Source organism: Haliotis rubra, unplaced genomic scaffold, assembly GCF_003918875.1.
Source record: "Haliotis rubra isolate DU_JTF1 unplaced genomic scaffold, ASM391887v1 Scf174, whole genome shotgun sequence".
In the NCBI taxonomy this organism is placed as follows: Eukaryota; Metazoa; Mollusca; class Gastropoda; order Lepetellida; family Haliotidae; genus Haliotis; species Haliotis rubra.
In genome coordinates, this window is record NW_025765714.1 from 939508 (window position 1) to 953844 (window position 14337).

General features: G+C 40.1%; 2 long non-coding RNA genes and 1 pseudogene across 2 annotated transcripts; 2 read left to right on the forward strand and 1 right to left on the reverse strand.

Annotated features, from left to right (window-relative positions):
• Positions 1-1177: 1177 nt before the first annotated feature.
• LOC124272872 lies at positions 1178-2807 on the forward strand (annotated as a pseudogene).
• Positions 2808-3766: 959 nt separating this feature from the next.
• On the forward strand, positions 3767-9736 carry LOC124272867. Its single transcript, XR_006897457.1, has 3 exons — positions 3767-4184; positions 6877-6884; positions 9726-9736. It is a non-coding gene; the product is annotated as an uncharacterized LOC124272867 (long non-coding RNA).
• A 945-nt stretch (positions 9737-10681) lies between these two features.
• LOC124272868 lies at positions 10682-11602 on the reverse strand. The gene is made up of 2 exons (XR_006897459.1): positions 11337-11602; positions 10682-10881 (listed from the first exon to the last, which is right to left on the reverse strand). It is a non-coding gene; the product is annotated as an uncharacterized LOC124272868 (long non-coding RNA).
• Between the last annotated feature and the right edge of the window lie 2735 nt (positions 11603-14337).

Here is a 14337-nt window from a genome sequence, read left to right on the forward strand (position 1 = left end):
GCAATGTTTGTAACTTAAATTCAGTTGAAGATGAGTATCACTTTCTGCTTGTATGTCCTGTTTACTTACAACTTAGAGAAAGATATCTGCAACCCTATTACTTTACATACCCAAATTTAACTACATTTTATTTATTTTTATCAAAAAACATATGGTAACGTTCTGCAAGATTTAGCTATGTTCATTTATCATGCCTCCATGTACAGATTTGACATAAATGCAAAATGAGAGTCTGAAATTTAGCTGGGTCAGCTTTTACAATTATAATTCTAATTTTATATTTTTATACTATGTCTGATTGTATATTTTGTATTGTAATGTACTATAGGCCTGTGGCCTTATTAAGTACTGAAATAAAGATGCTGACAGAGTGGCTGGGAAAGAACGAATTAGCAGATTAACAAAGTCAGTCTGCTTCGATCATTTATATGTATTAACATCGTCAGTACAAAATAGAAAAATAATCAAACTGTGTACTTTGGTTGCATGTGTCGACCTTAAATACATTTGTTACTGTCAATAGAGGCTGTTATAGTGGTACAAATTATGTACTACTGGTGTATGTTAACTGCAATACAGTATGTATATGTTAACTGTGCAGTTGGAGTTATCATCTGTGTCACGAAGCATTTTAACATGAACTTTTATGTTAGGCAAGGGTGCAAATTGTCACTATTAATTTCTGTATACGTTAATGATTTGTCTAAAGCGTTTTTATTATGTATATCCCTCTGAAAACAAGTTAGACATGATGTTTACTTCTCAAAATGATATTGTTATAAACAACCTTACTAAATATATATTCCTAGCTATGAAAAAAACGTATGGAGTATGTTGCATCATTCTCACCTCGTGTATACATATCTGTATACATTCGCATCTCCGTATCCATTCCGTCACTTGTATGGTGCTTAATGTCATATGCATGTGTGTAATGGGCCGTTCATCTTGAATCTTATAACATATTCATTTTTGTTTCTAAAATTTGAAATAGAAATTGTATAGTGAGTTTCAATGAATTCCTTTTTGTTTTTCATACAATGTGTTCTAGAAATACCCCAAAAAAAGCTTTGACTGACCGATGGCAGTAAACTGTAAATGAATGTGTAAAACGGTACCTTAATATGTATGTGAATCAAAATGTGCTCATTTGTAACTATTTTGCAGGAACCAGCATTTGACATTGAAGTGGGAATGTCGATTACCCGTGTGATTGCGCTTCTTGGAGTGTTCTACAGTATTGATGGAGCCAAGGTTTTACTGATTCCATCGTTATCCACAAGTCATTGTCTGGAGATGATGTCTATAGGTAGGGAACTCCTTGAGAGAGGCCACCATGTGACATTGTACGTTCTACTGTACGACCCAAAGAACTGCATTTCGAGAATGAAAGCAGATTTATTCAAACCAAACTTTAAGATTGTTATTCCTAATCTTGACCCGTCATTCCAGAAGAGGAACGACGATGTAATGGCAACTATGTTTGAATATATATATAACAGGACAAATCTGGTGTGGTTCCTGCTCCATTTGGCAAGTCCCATTATGCACAACGTATGTGATGCCGCATTTTACGACAAGACCGCGTTTCAGGAGTTGCAGAGAGACGGGTATGACATTGCCATAGTTGATGGCGTTTTGGTCACTGGATGTCTCTTTGCTTTTCCCTTAGCCCTTGGGATACCCGCTGCCGCCCAAGGATCTTTCATTGATCCACAGGACAGTCGGATGCCTCTTCAGACAAACACGTTTCCGAGTTTGTACTCGGAATTTTCCAACGATATGACTTTCCTCCAAAGATTTACAAACACCATTGCCTTCTTCTTAAACCCTGTCATGAGATATTTCATGATTCCTAGCATTGATTTGTCTCGGTACAATGAAACGCTACGAGGCCTCGAGTCAAGAGATCTGATGAAGGATTCGATTCTTTTTCTCGAAAACTCAGACTACATTATTGACTACCCAAAAGCTATCTTTCCAAATTTTGTCCAGGTTGGGGGTCTCACTGCAAGTTTTTCAGATCCCCTTCCAGGAGACCTGAAGAAATTCTTAGATGATCGAACTAATGGTGTTGTTCTTGTTACCTTTGGAAGTATGTTGAAAGGATTTCCGTCGTCACTGATTGAAAAATTAATGGCTGCCTTTGGTCGACTGAAGTACCAGGTATTGTTCAAACAGGATAAAGAGGAAATCCGCGGGAACATTAGGTCATCCCAACACCAAAGTGTTTATTTCTCACTGTGGGAAGAACGGATTTTGGGAGGGTGTGTATCATGGAGTTCCTATCATCTGTATGCCAATCCACGCAGAAACCCCCACCACCGCTGTGAAAGTGAGAAAGTATGGTATCGGCTCATCCATCAACATCTACGACGACACCGTTGATGAAATTGTTGAGAAGATAAATAACGTCCTCGGAAATGAAAGCATTTCTTTCAATATGAAGAAGATCTCAAGTATACTACGAGACAGACCGGAAACTCCAGCGCAACGAGGCGCGTCTGCTCTGGAACACGTGATCAAATATGGCGGCGATCACCTGCGGCCCCCATCCGTAGACTTTAATTTCATTAGTTATGTTTATGCTGATGTTTGGTTGGCTCTTTTGGCAATAATGATTTGTGTAATATGGTTTGGTATCTGGATGTGTCGCAGATGTTGCAGATGTCGAAAAGGAAGCAAAAGTAAATTTGATTAATTGATAAGCTCGCTGTCCCAAGATGTTTCTATGGAATGCCTTTTGACTTTCAACAACGGATGAACAAGGCTTGACCTGAGATCCACCGTCATTGAACATAGTTGTAGATTAATTATAGTTTATTTTATTATAGTGTCATGCGTTACAAATTGTTTTGTTTTCAGTATTTTTCACAACTTCTGCATAAGATTGTTCAAGGTCATTGACATTTTCTTTACTTTACTTTCCCTACTTCATGTTCTATTGTTGTGAGTTTTGATTCTAGGCTATTTTCCAAGTCAGCCATGAATTTCCTTAATGAAGAGACAGCAAAGCCTAATTCCTTTGATAGTTCAGTGACTGCACTTAGTATAGCACTGTCTGTATCTGTCTGTGGCCCTGAGTTTTTTAATTTCTTGTTTGCAGTCAACACTTTGGTTGGATTGGAGTTTCATTTATCAGAGTCCATAGGGAAACGTCTTTTCCTGTCGATAGTTTCATAATTGTCCGACTGCGTAGGTTCAACTCGGGCCGGGCCTGGCAACGCCATTACACTGTCGACGATCGCGAATTCGGTAGCCGACATCATTTTACTTGTGTGTAGATATTATTGTCTATATCACATTCCGAATCGAATGAATATAGTGTCTATGTTAGTGGTTTAAATGTCTACAGTAGGTGGGTTGCGAGTTTTGGCACATTACCACACATTAATCGGAAAATTTCTTCGGAGCTCTGTACTCGTGCTTCTTGCGGTGTCTGAAAGGGTAATATGTAAGTTTCTTCACATGTTTAGCCTAATATAAATCCCTGCCAATCGCTGTGATAGGGATATTGTACTTGTATTATCACTGAACACATTGCAAGCTCATTTGGGCCTCATATGTGTACAAATATACATACATGATCATGATACACGAACAATATTTTCATTAACCTGTATACACCACTTCTTAATATTGTTATGATAAAGGCACGTTTGAACAGTGTTTATCAGGATATCTATAGACCTGGACTAATATCTGACTAGTGTTTATAATTTTGAGTTATGTAAATTGAATATCTCTCTAAGTAATGACCATGCTGTCAATGGAAATGAATCAACACAACATGACCATTGTCAGTATGGCCACCACCATAGAGTCATTAGCTGCCTATAATCAAAGTTAGACAAAGGCCGGTTGGCCACTGAAGCATGACATTGTGGATGAGGTGCGGGATACTGCAGGCTGACCACACATCTGTCGTAAATGCGACACGTGACAGTCTGATCAGACCCTTAGGGATAAATTGAGAATGCTTTGGGTTAGTCGAGACTTGGCCCTGAGACAGCGACTAGGCAGTTTGGCTGACCATCGCCTCCGATATGCCGCCTAGTCATTGTTGTAACATCATGTAGTTATACACATTGAATCACGAATAAAAGTGTTGTGGACCCACTGGTGGACTTCTGTCATTGAAGACACAGTTATCCCTCCAAACAGCCCGGGATACTTGCGCATGTGTTTACAGTTAAAGAGTTCTATAAATCTTTACACAGTGGGATTTTTAACATAATGATTTGGAATATATGTTTCCATGTATGTCACAGTAGGATCCCATTCATTTTCAAACATGGAGTCGGTGGGGTAGTCTAGTGGTTGAAACATTCGCTCGTCACGCCCGGGTTTGATTGTCAACATGGGTGCAATGTGTGAAGGCCATTTCTGGTGTTTCACTGCTCTTGTATTGTATTACCTTTGAATACGTACTGTAACTGTATTGTGTTCTGATATTATCTTTCTATTGATTTGTTAACTTAGTTAATTTGTTAATTACATCACACACGTTACATTACTTTCAACTTTGGAATCAAACTATTTGGATTGAAGTAGCCCAACTTAGAAGGGTGAAAAACCGTAGGAAAATCTAGATTTGCTTAATTCAAGGCTGCAATAAAGACTGGTCGGGGAAAACGGACAGATAACAGATTCTTAAAAAACCGTTGTCACACTATTTTACCGTCTTGCAATCTTTATTTCAAACACGGAACCAAAGTGATTCTGTTGAAATCAGCCTAGTAAATATTATGATCGGTCCATACTTGAGTGTGGTAATGGTGCTGAATTGTTTGTCTTCGGCAAAATCACATCTTCACAACAACAGCGGCCTGTTTATAAGCGAGTGAGTGAGTTTAGTTTTACGCCGCACTCAGCAATATTCCAGCTATATGGCGACGGTCTTTAAATAATCGAGTCTAGACCAGACAATCCAGTGATCACATCTGTATAAAAGTAGACTATGGGATTGACAATCTGTGCGGCAGCTGAGACAACGAGCAGCTCCTCGCCTTCATGACATGATGTTCAATGACCAACCGAGTCACCAGGTCTTACAAACAATACATTCTGTCATCTCTTTTCCTCAACCACTGTTTGCTGTTGACCCATTCTAACGGGGATGAGATGAATGGTGGATGAAAATAGTTTAGTTTTGTAATCCCAAAATAACATTTTACGAAATGAATAGGCAATCTTTGAACTTCAGAGGATTTATTTTTTCAAGTTTTCCCACATGCAAATGGACCTGTTTATTGGGTTTCATTGTTTGTCTCAGTGTGGACACTGTTACTGGACATATACCCAACAGTTGTACAGCCAGCCTGTCTTTCGACAGTAAGAATGTTTTAAGTGAGACATAAACAAAAAATAATGGTTGCTCCCTGACATGTCACGCTCACATGCCCCGACTCGACAGGTGCTCGCGAGTACAGTTCTGAGGTGCTTGTTTTCACGGAAACCCTATAAGCAGGTCCAAATGATGTCTCACTGCCATAACAAAAAAAATTATATTGCATGGTGTTGTGTGTGGTAAATAATGGGTTTGATCTATGCAACTTAAATTGTACCAAAACAGTCATTCTGAAATAAAGCTTTGACATCCAAACTGCTATATATACAGTACAGTTACACAGTTTACAAAAAATCAAAACCCGAGAGTAATTTTAACAATGAAATGTACGTTTTTTCTCAAGAATAATTTAACAATGATTGTAAGGCTAATCATATTTATGTAACTTACATGGACTACCTGAATCACAAGTTTCGATTCGAAGTAGATTTTAGCTGGTGAGATAATGATTCAATAGATCCAATGTGAAATGTACATGACCGAAATGTACTAATTGAAGAAAGTAAAAATAGCTCAGTTTGAGTTTTCACACGTGTTTTCTGACGTCTGCCATTTCGCTAGAGTAGTGAACTAACCCCCAGGCAAGCTTACAGGACTGACTGACTGAGTTTGGTTTTACGCCGCTTTTAGCAATATTCCAGCAACATCACGGCAGGGGACACCAGAAATGGGCTTCACACATTGTACCCATGTGGGGATTCGAACCCGGGTCTTCGGCGTGACGAGCCAACGCTTTAACCACTAGGCTACCCCACCGCCCCCAGCTTACAGGAGATCCAGTAACATCGGCATAGCATCTTCCATCTTCGGTGAGTTGACATGGTTCCTGAAAACTATTGTTTTTGTAGCGAGCAAGTAATGATTCTGGGTCTATTTCATTCAGAAATGTCTGGAATTGATGGATAAACCAAATGGGTTCAATTTCAGGCAAATGTTCAGTTGCAAACTTAAGTGAAATGTACGTTACCGTTGGTACAGGTGTTTATTGCTATATTCAATTTAGAAATACAACTCCTAGTTTTGTGTTAACACTTACAATGTCTGTCAGAAATGTATTTACAAGGTAGAAACGACCCAATTTTGATGCATTTCCCATTCAATAATGTACGTGTTTTGGAATAGTATTTAATGATGTAACCTAATGGTAAGCACCTGGTATCCAGTGATGCTTCTTTTTTGTGATCTATACATCAGAATATTTAAACATAATGTTTTCAGGATATTTGTATCGTATCCTTATATACAACCTATCTCTACAGTATATATACCCGTAAAGGTATGGGTTAGAATCTTGATCTTCAGTATCCCATGCTTACCGTAAGAGGCGACTAACGGGATCGGGTGGTCAGGCTCGCTGACTTGGTTGACACATGTCATCGGTTCCCACTTGCGCAGGTCGACGCTCATGCTGTTGATCACTGGATTGTCTAGTCCAGATTAGATTATTTACAGACCGCCGTCATATAGCTGGAATATTGTTGAGTGCGGCGTAAAACTCAACTGACTGACTGACTCACTCACTAGAGTATATATTGTTATAAATAAGATTTGATAGCCACTGGGTCACAGTTAAAGGATTGGTTATTATGGCTTGTATAGAATCAACATTATAACCGATCCATCATGCTCTTGTGGATGTCTTTGGGAAAATGTATATCATTATTTCTTGGATTGTCCCCGTTATAAATTACATAGAGAAACTTTGTTAGCTAACATAAGTGATATTTTACAAATTAAATATTTACCAGATATATGTCTTATTTTATATGGCAATGCAAACCTCTCAACTGAAGAAAATCTGAATATCTTCAAACATGTCCATCACTACATCAATCAAACTAAACGATTCCTCTGTTCATCCGAATCTGTTATATTCTCAAACTCAAGATCTCTCATGTATATGTTCCCTGTCTCCCATGTATATGTTCCCTGTCTCCCATGTATATGTTCCCTGTTTCCCCTCCCATGTGTATGTTCCCTGTCTTCCATGTATATGTTCCCTGTCTCCCATGTATATGTTCCCTGTCTCCCATGTATATGTTCCCTGTCTCCCATGTATATGTTCCCTGTCTCCCATGTATATGTTCCCTGTCTCCCATGTGTATGTTCCCTGTCTCTCATGTATATGTTCCCTGTCTCCCATGTATATGTTCCCTCTCTCCCATGTATATGTTCACTCCCATGTATATCTTCTCTGTTTCTCATGTATATGTTCCCTGTCTCCCATGTATATCTTCCCTGTCTCCCATGTATATGTTCCCTGTCTCCCATGTATATGTTCCTGTCTCTCCATGTATATGTTCCCTGTCTTCCATGTATGTTCTGTCTCCCTGTCTCCCATGTATGTGTTCCCTGTCTCCCATGTATATGTTCCTGTCTCCCATGTATATGTTCCCTGTCTCCCATGTATATGTTCCTGTCTCCCATGTATATGTTCCCTCTGTCTCCCATGTATGTTCCCTGTCTCCCATGTATATGTTCCTGTCTCCCCATGTATATGTTCCCTGTCTCCATGTATGTTCCCTGTCTCCCATGTTCCCCTGTCTCCCATGTATATGTTCCCATGTATATGTTCTCTCCCATGTATATGTTCCCTGTCTCCCATGTATATGTTCCTGTCTCCATATGTATATGTTCCCTGTCTCCCATGTATATGTTCCCTGTCTCCCATGTATATGTTCCCTGTCTCCCATGTATATGTTCCCTGTCCCATATATGTTCCTGTCTCCCATGTATGTTCCTGTCTCCCATGTATATGTTCCCTGTCTCCCATGTATATGTTCTCTGTCTCATGTATGTGTTCCCTGTCTCCATGTGTCTGTCATGTATATGTTCCCTGTCTCCCATGTATATGTTCCTGTCTCTCATGTATATGTTCCCTGTCTCCCATGTATATGTTCCCTGTCTCCCATGTATATGTTCCCTGTCTCCCATGTATATGTTCCCTGTCTCCCATGTATATGTTCCCTGTCTCCCATGTATATGTTCCCTGTCTCCCATGTATATGTTCCCTGTCTCCCATGTGTATGTTCCCTGTCTCCCATGTATATGTTCCCATGTATATGTTCCCTGTCTCCCATGTATATGTTCCTGTCTCCATGTTCTCTGTCTCTCATGTATATGTTCCCTGTCTCCCATGTATATGTTCCCTGTCTCCCATGTATATGTTCCCTGTCTCCCATGTATATGTTCCCTGTCTCCCATGTATATCTTCTGTTTCTCATGTATATGTTCCCTGTCTCCCATGTATATGTTCCCTGTCTCCCATGTATATGTTCCCTGTCTCCCATGTATATGTTCCCTGTCTCCCATGTATATCTTCTATGTTTCTCATGTATATGTTCCCTGTCTCCCATGTATATCTTCTATGTTTCCCATGTATATGTTCCCTGTCTCCCATGTATATGTTCCCTGTCTCCCATGTATATGTTCCCTGTCTCCCATGTATATGTTCCCTGTCTCCCATGTATATGTTCCTGTCTCCTCATGTATATCCCTGTCCTGTTCCCTGTCTCTCATGTATATGTTCCCTGTCTCCCATGTATATGTTCCCTGTCTCCCATGTATATGTTCCCTGTCTCCCATGTATATGTTCCCTGTCTCCCATGTATATGTTCCCTGTCTCCCATGTATATGTTCCCTGTCTCCCATGTATATGTTCCCTGTCTCCCATGTATATGTTCCCTGTCTCTCATGTATATGTTCCCTGTCTCCCATGTATATGTTCCCTGTCTCCCATGTATATGTTCCCTGTCTCCCATGTATATGTTCCCTGTCTCTCATGTATATGTTCCCTGTCTCCCATGTATATGTTCCCTGTCTCTCCATGTATATGTTCCCTGTCTCCCATGTATATGTTCCCTGTCTCCCATGTATATGTTCCCCGTCTCTCATGTATATGTTCCCTGTCTCCCATGTATATGTTCCCCGTCTCCCATATATATGTTCCCTGTTTCCCATGTATATGTTCCCTGTCTCTCATGTATATGTTCTCTGTTTCTCATGTAAATATAATTGTTGTAAATATTGGGAGAGGGCGTCATAAAGTTGGATGACTTGTGCCCAATCCTTTTCTTCAATGAATGAAATATGTTTAAATAACAAAAATCGAAACAGTTAAAGGAACCATTAAGGTTCACGCTGAAGTTGGTCTGGGGAATTCAACTGTAGCAATGAGAAAGGTTGGCTGTTACTGCCGTGAATGTCTGAATGGCGGGCTTTGTGAGTCCCTCGCCTGAACAGCCCCGTGTTGATCCTAAAGCCTCACCACACCGACAGCAGCGATGACACCGTCAACATCTCCTGTATGCAGTCTAGGAAGCAGCTTCTGCAATGGCCGTCACGCCCAGATGTCATCTGGTGCTGCTGCACACAGGTTTTGTGCACGCTTCACGAACCAGTACCATATGGCAGCGTATGTTCAAACTGAGTCATAGAGACCCAAACCTGGTTGCAGAGAAGATTGAAACTTCTAAGTGAAATGCCCATTACCACCTGAAAACCTAGTGTATTTAGTTCTCATTGCTTTATCGTTTTAAAGTTAGAAGTTACAATTGTCTGTTGGTTTAAAGCCTTTGTTGCCCCCTCATTGCTATCATTGTAGTATTTTCTTGGCGAAAACCAAGTAACGGGGAAAGCAACTTGATTTAAAATATGTACGTTACATTTTTCTGAGTTACAATATTGACATATATGGACGATTGTTTTACCACAGTGTCTATTTTTATCCGAAATAGGAACAAACACTATTCTTGGATGGACACAAATAGTCATTAAGAATTGAGGCGTTATTCGTTTATAAACCTTGGAGTTCGATTTTTTTTTCTATTCATGTTCGAGTGAGTGAGTGCTGACTACCTCCCTCATCCTATCGCTTTTTCTGCATTTACTGATTGTTTTGTGAGTGAATTAAAACCACTGAAGCACTACAAGTTGTATGTGATCTATTTCTATAGATAATGAGCATTTTTTCAATTTGTTTTTGAATTATTTCTATAGATAATGAGCATTTCAGAGGTCAATGAGTCTGGTAAGTACATTTCCAAGCTGACTTCAGGAGTTGCCAGACACTGACATTGTGCGGATTGTAACTCAAAATATAGACAGCTTAACTTGAAAATAGTTTAGTTTTGAAATCCCAAAATAACATTTTACGAAATGAATAGGTAATCTTTGACCTTCTGGGGATTACGCTGCAGTGTATGTTATACTGCTATATAACAATACACAATTAATGACATAAATATACTTCACTTCAAGTTGCAATTCCAATACTGTGTGAATTGCTGACATCCACTAAGTATGCCTTCAGTCAGTATAAGGACGCATTTATAAAAGTGGGAAAATCATTTATTCAACGTAAAGTGGAGATTTCGAATCACGGTGTTGTGTTTATTGTTCAGTGACGTTGAACCGATCCCCCACGTGAAGGTACTGAACATACTGAATACTCAATAGCAGGTCCATGTCCTCACTGGCTTACGACGACGTGCACTGCTCTATACACCGTCCACGCCTACTCCATGTGTACCCTGCAACACAACAATCAGTTACTCTACCGTGACTGGAAGAACCAGTCAACAGACCTAGGACCTGAGTACGGGTAACTCTGACAACAATGCTAAAAGAAGGCCCTGATAATACTGACCGCACCTCCACAAACAAGCATAACATCAGTATACATTTGCAGCTGGCTACTGGTGCGAGGATGTTATAATTACTGACAAATATCTAACGTATTAAACAAATTACTGGGGATGTCAGCAAACGATTTAATTACTTCATTTGTGGTAGATGACATGTTTTGTTGATAAGAGATTTTAAAGGGGGGAAAAAGAATTATATAGTTTTAATTTACAAAAGAATTCAGCGTTTTGTTTAACCAAATCACGATATCTCGAATCAGAAATGACATGACTGAGTGCGACATGAATGCGCCTACTTTAGTGAGTGGAGACATATTTCAGTGTACTATGTCAAGTATCACCTGATATCAGTGACAGTCCTTTCCCTGTTTCTTGTCCATCTTGTCACGGATTCTGTAGCCGAGATATGCCCCGACCAGCAACGACACCGCGGCGACGACCAGCACACTCGACCCAGAAAAGGCAGCGTTCATTTTCACAAACTCTCTCATCTTGAAGCTGATGTGTTTTTCCCCTGCAGTTCACAACACAATGTACCGCCACTGCCGGTGTACGGTGTACCCTGCCCCCCGATACCAGGTGATACAGCGTTATTGTCCGACTGATATCTAGTGACTGATAATCTCATTATACCAACACGTGATGCATGTTTCGTAACATCTGATGTTTCACGGGTACAGCTACCTACGATCTTTTAATACGTGACGCCCACATTTTTAAATGTCTTTATCAACATATACAGAACGTTTATACATTTGGAAAGTTTGAAAATGTTGCTGTAAACAAAGATCACACGTATGAAAAAAACTACACACATCAATTCATTGTTGTTCTTGTATCATTGCCAGCCAACCCATGCTTCTGTCACTTTCATTAATTACTATAAGGGTAATGCTATTTTTGAGGGCATTATCATTTGCAGAAGCCCGAAGGTCTTCCATTAACTGCCCGACGAAGGACCGAGGGCTTCTGCAAATGATAATGCCCTCAAAAATAGCATTACCGTTATTACTGCTAAAATTCATGGAATTTGTGTTAAAAAGAAAAAGGAAACAATGAAGGAATTTGACTGTAAGTTTACTCAAAACCAACTTCTGACGGGGTTGACTGCCCGAATGCAATTACGTCATCGAACAATTCAAGTGACGTCACAACAGAAAGTGACGATATTCGACCTTGTCCTTTGACAAGACCATAGCCTGCAACATGTCAAACTATGTCAGTGTTCGGTTTTGGTCCAACAACAACGTTAATAGTGCAATTGTTAAGGTTAGCACCAGCAAGAAAGCCAATATTACAGCTATTTAAAGCGGGAATTAGGGTTCCTTTGAATTGTTTGACCCAGAATATCTGCCAGTCCAAAGCCAATGTCGAATGAACCGTAAGTCCACGACCCACTATGACGTCACTTGACAACAGAACTGATAGTGGCCCGTCGTTAAGGTTGAGCGGTCCAATATCATTTGCAGCGGCCCGCAAATTTCTGATAATGGGAGGGCCGTTTCATGATAATTCCATGTGTTTTAGCTATAAAAACCAATACCGTTATGTCAACAATACTGTGACGTAAACAATAGAATGACATCATAGCTTGACGTCATAGTAACTCAAGTCAATATGAATCTTGGTCGGACCTGGGCCCTTATTCTCGAAACGTTCGTAGCCATAAGAATTCTTAACTTTGATCGTAGCCAATGTGTTAAGAAGGGGCTTAAGAAGTTCGTGACCGCCGCATCACATCAATATATCCAGCCACTGTCTCTTCGTCTTGAGAGAGAGAGGGGTGTGTGTGTGTGTGTGTGTGTGTGTGCGCGCGCGCGTGTGTGTGTGCGCGCGCGTGTGTGCCCTGGCGGGTCGCATTATGTCGGAATACGCCCGTTATATCACCAAATCATCATCATCATCATCACACACAGAGGTGCGTGCGTGCGTGTGTGTGTGTGTTCATCTATACTCCAAGATAGTCCGATATTCCGACTGCTTGTGTAAGGTCCATATAGTGATTTGAAACGCAAAAGCAATCCAAACAAACAGGTCCTTTCATATATTGCTAAGACCCCGTCAGTAACAAAATATACCAATTAATATCCGAACGATCATATACGCCTGGCTTAAAGGGAAGATTTGCCACTGACGGGGTCTTAGCACTATAGCTATATAAAAAGGCTTGTAACGTAACCTCCATCCCAATTGTTGTGGGGGTTTTCTTTTTGATTTTTTTTTTCTTTTGCTTTACAAGCCTCTGTGGACCCGGGTGGACGAGTTTCACATCACTAAATCATACCGATTTTATAACAAGCAATCAATATTCACGGCAGCATTAATGGGCATAGTAACAGCCCTCCAAGATCCGCTAGTCACAAAACACAATGAGTGGGCGAGTGAGTTTAGTTTTACGCCGCTTTTAGCATTACTTCAGCAATATCACGGCGGGGGACACCAGGAATTAGCTTCACACATGTACATATGTGGGGAATCGATCCCAGATCTTCGGCGTAACGAGCGAACGCTTTAACCACAAGACTACTCCAAACAAACAATATAATATCATGAAGCGAATAGTCACAACAACCCGGCTTGTTGGAAATCACAAAGAGCTTCATATACAGTAGAAGTTAATTCGTCAGATCGTCAGAATTTGGAACATAAGACTGATGTGTTTTTCATCTCTTCCGTGAGTCAACGGATTACTGTGTACTAGTATATCGCACAGATAGGGATTTCCTTTGAGTAAGCAATAAACGCCGCCTGACAGGTTAAGCCACTCTGTTTGTTTTCACTGCTATTAGTGGTGGCCAAAGAGACAGCTGGCAGTTCCGGCAATTACTGATTGCGCGAATAATTGACCGCGCGATGTAGTCTAAACTGTCAATTCCGCGAAAATTGCACCACGCGAAAATAAGTACGTTTACAGTCATTCTAACAGACACACTCATCAGGTTCCAAGCAACAAATAACAAAAACAGAAAAAAAATAAACAAATAAACGAAATATTAAAAACCATTTCACGCCTTATAGGCAAAAAGGAAGAGTTCACATGGATCCCTGCCCATGTTAGTGTACTGGCAACGAACATGCGGACCAAGCAGCAAAAGCGGCACTTATACTCCCAGAAGTTAACTTAAACATACCCTTATCTAATATCAAAACAAAAAATCTTCAAAATGTGGCAAGGTAACTTTCAAAATTCAAATTGCAAATTAAAAATCATACTCCCCAAAATACGTAAAAACTAAAAATATGCCATATATCTAAAAATATAGACAGGGATAATAAAATTACAAACTGGTCACACAAAATCAAATTCCCACCTACATAAAATCAGTAAACGCCAAACGGGCA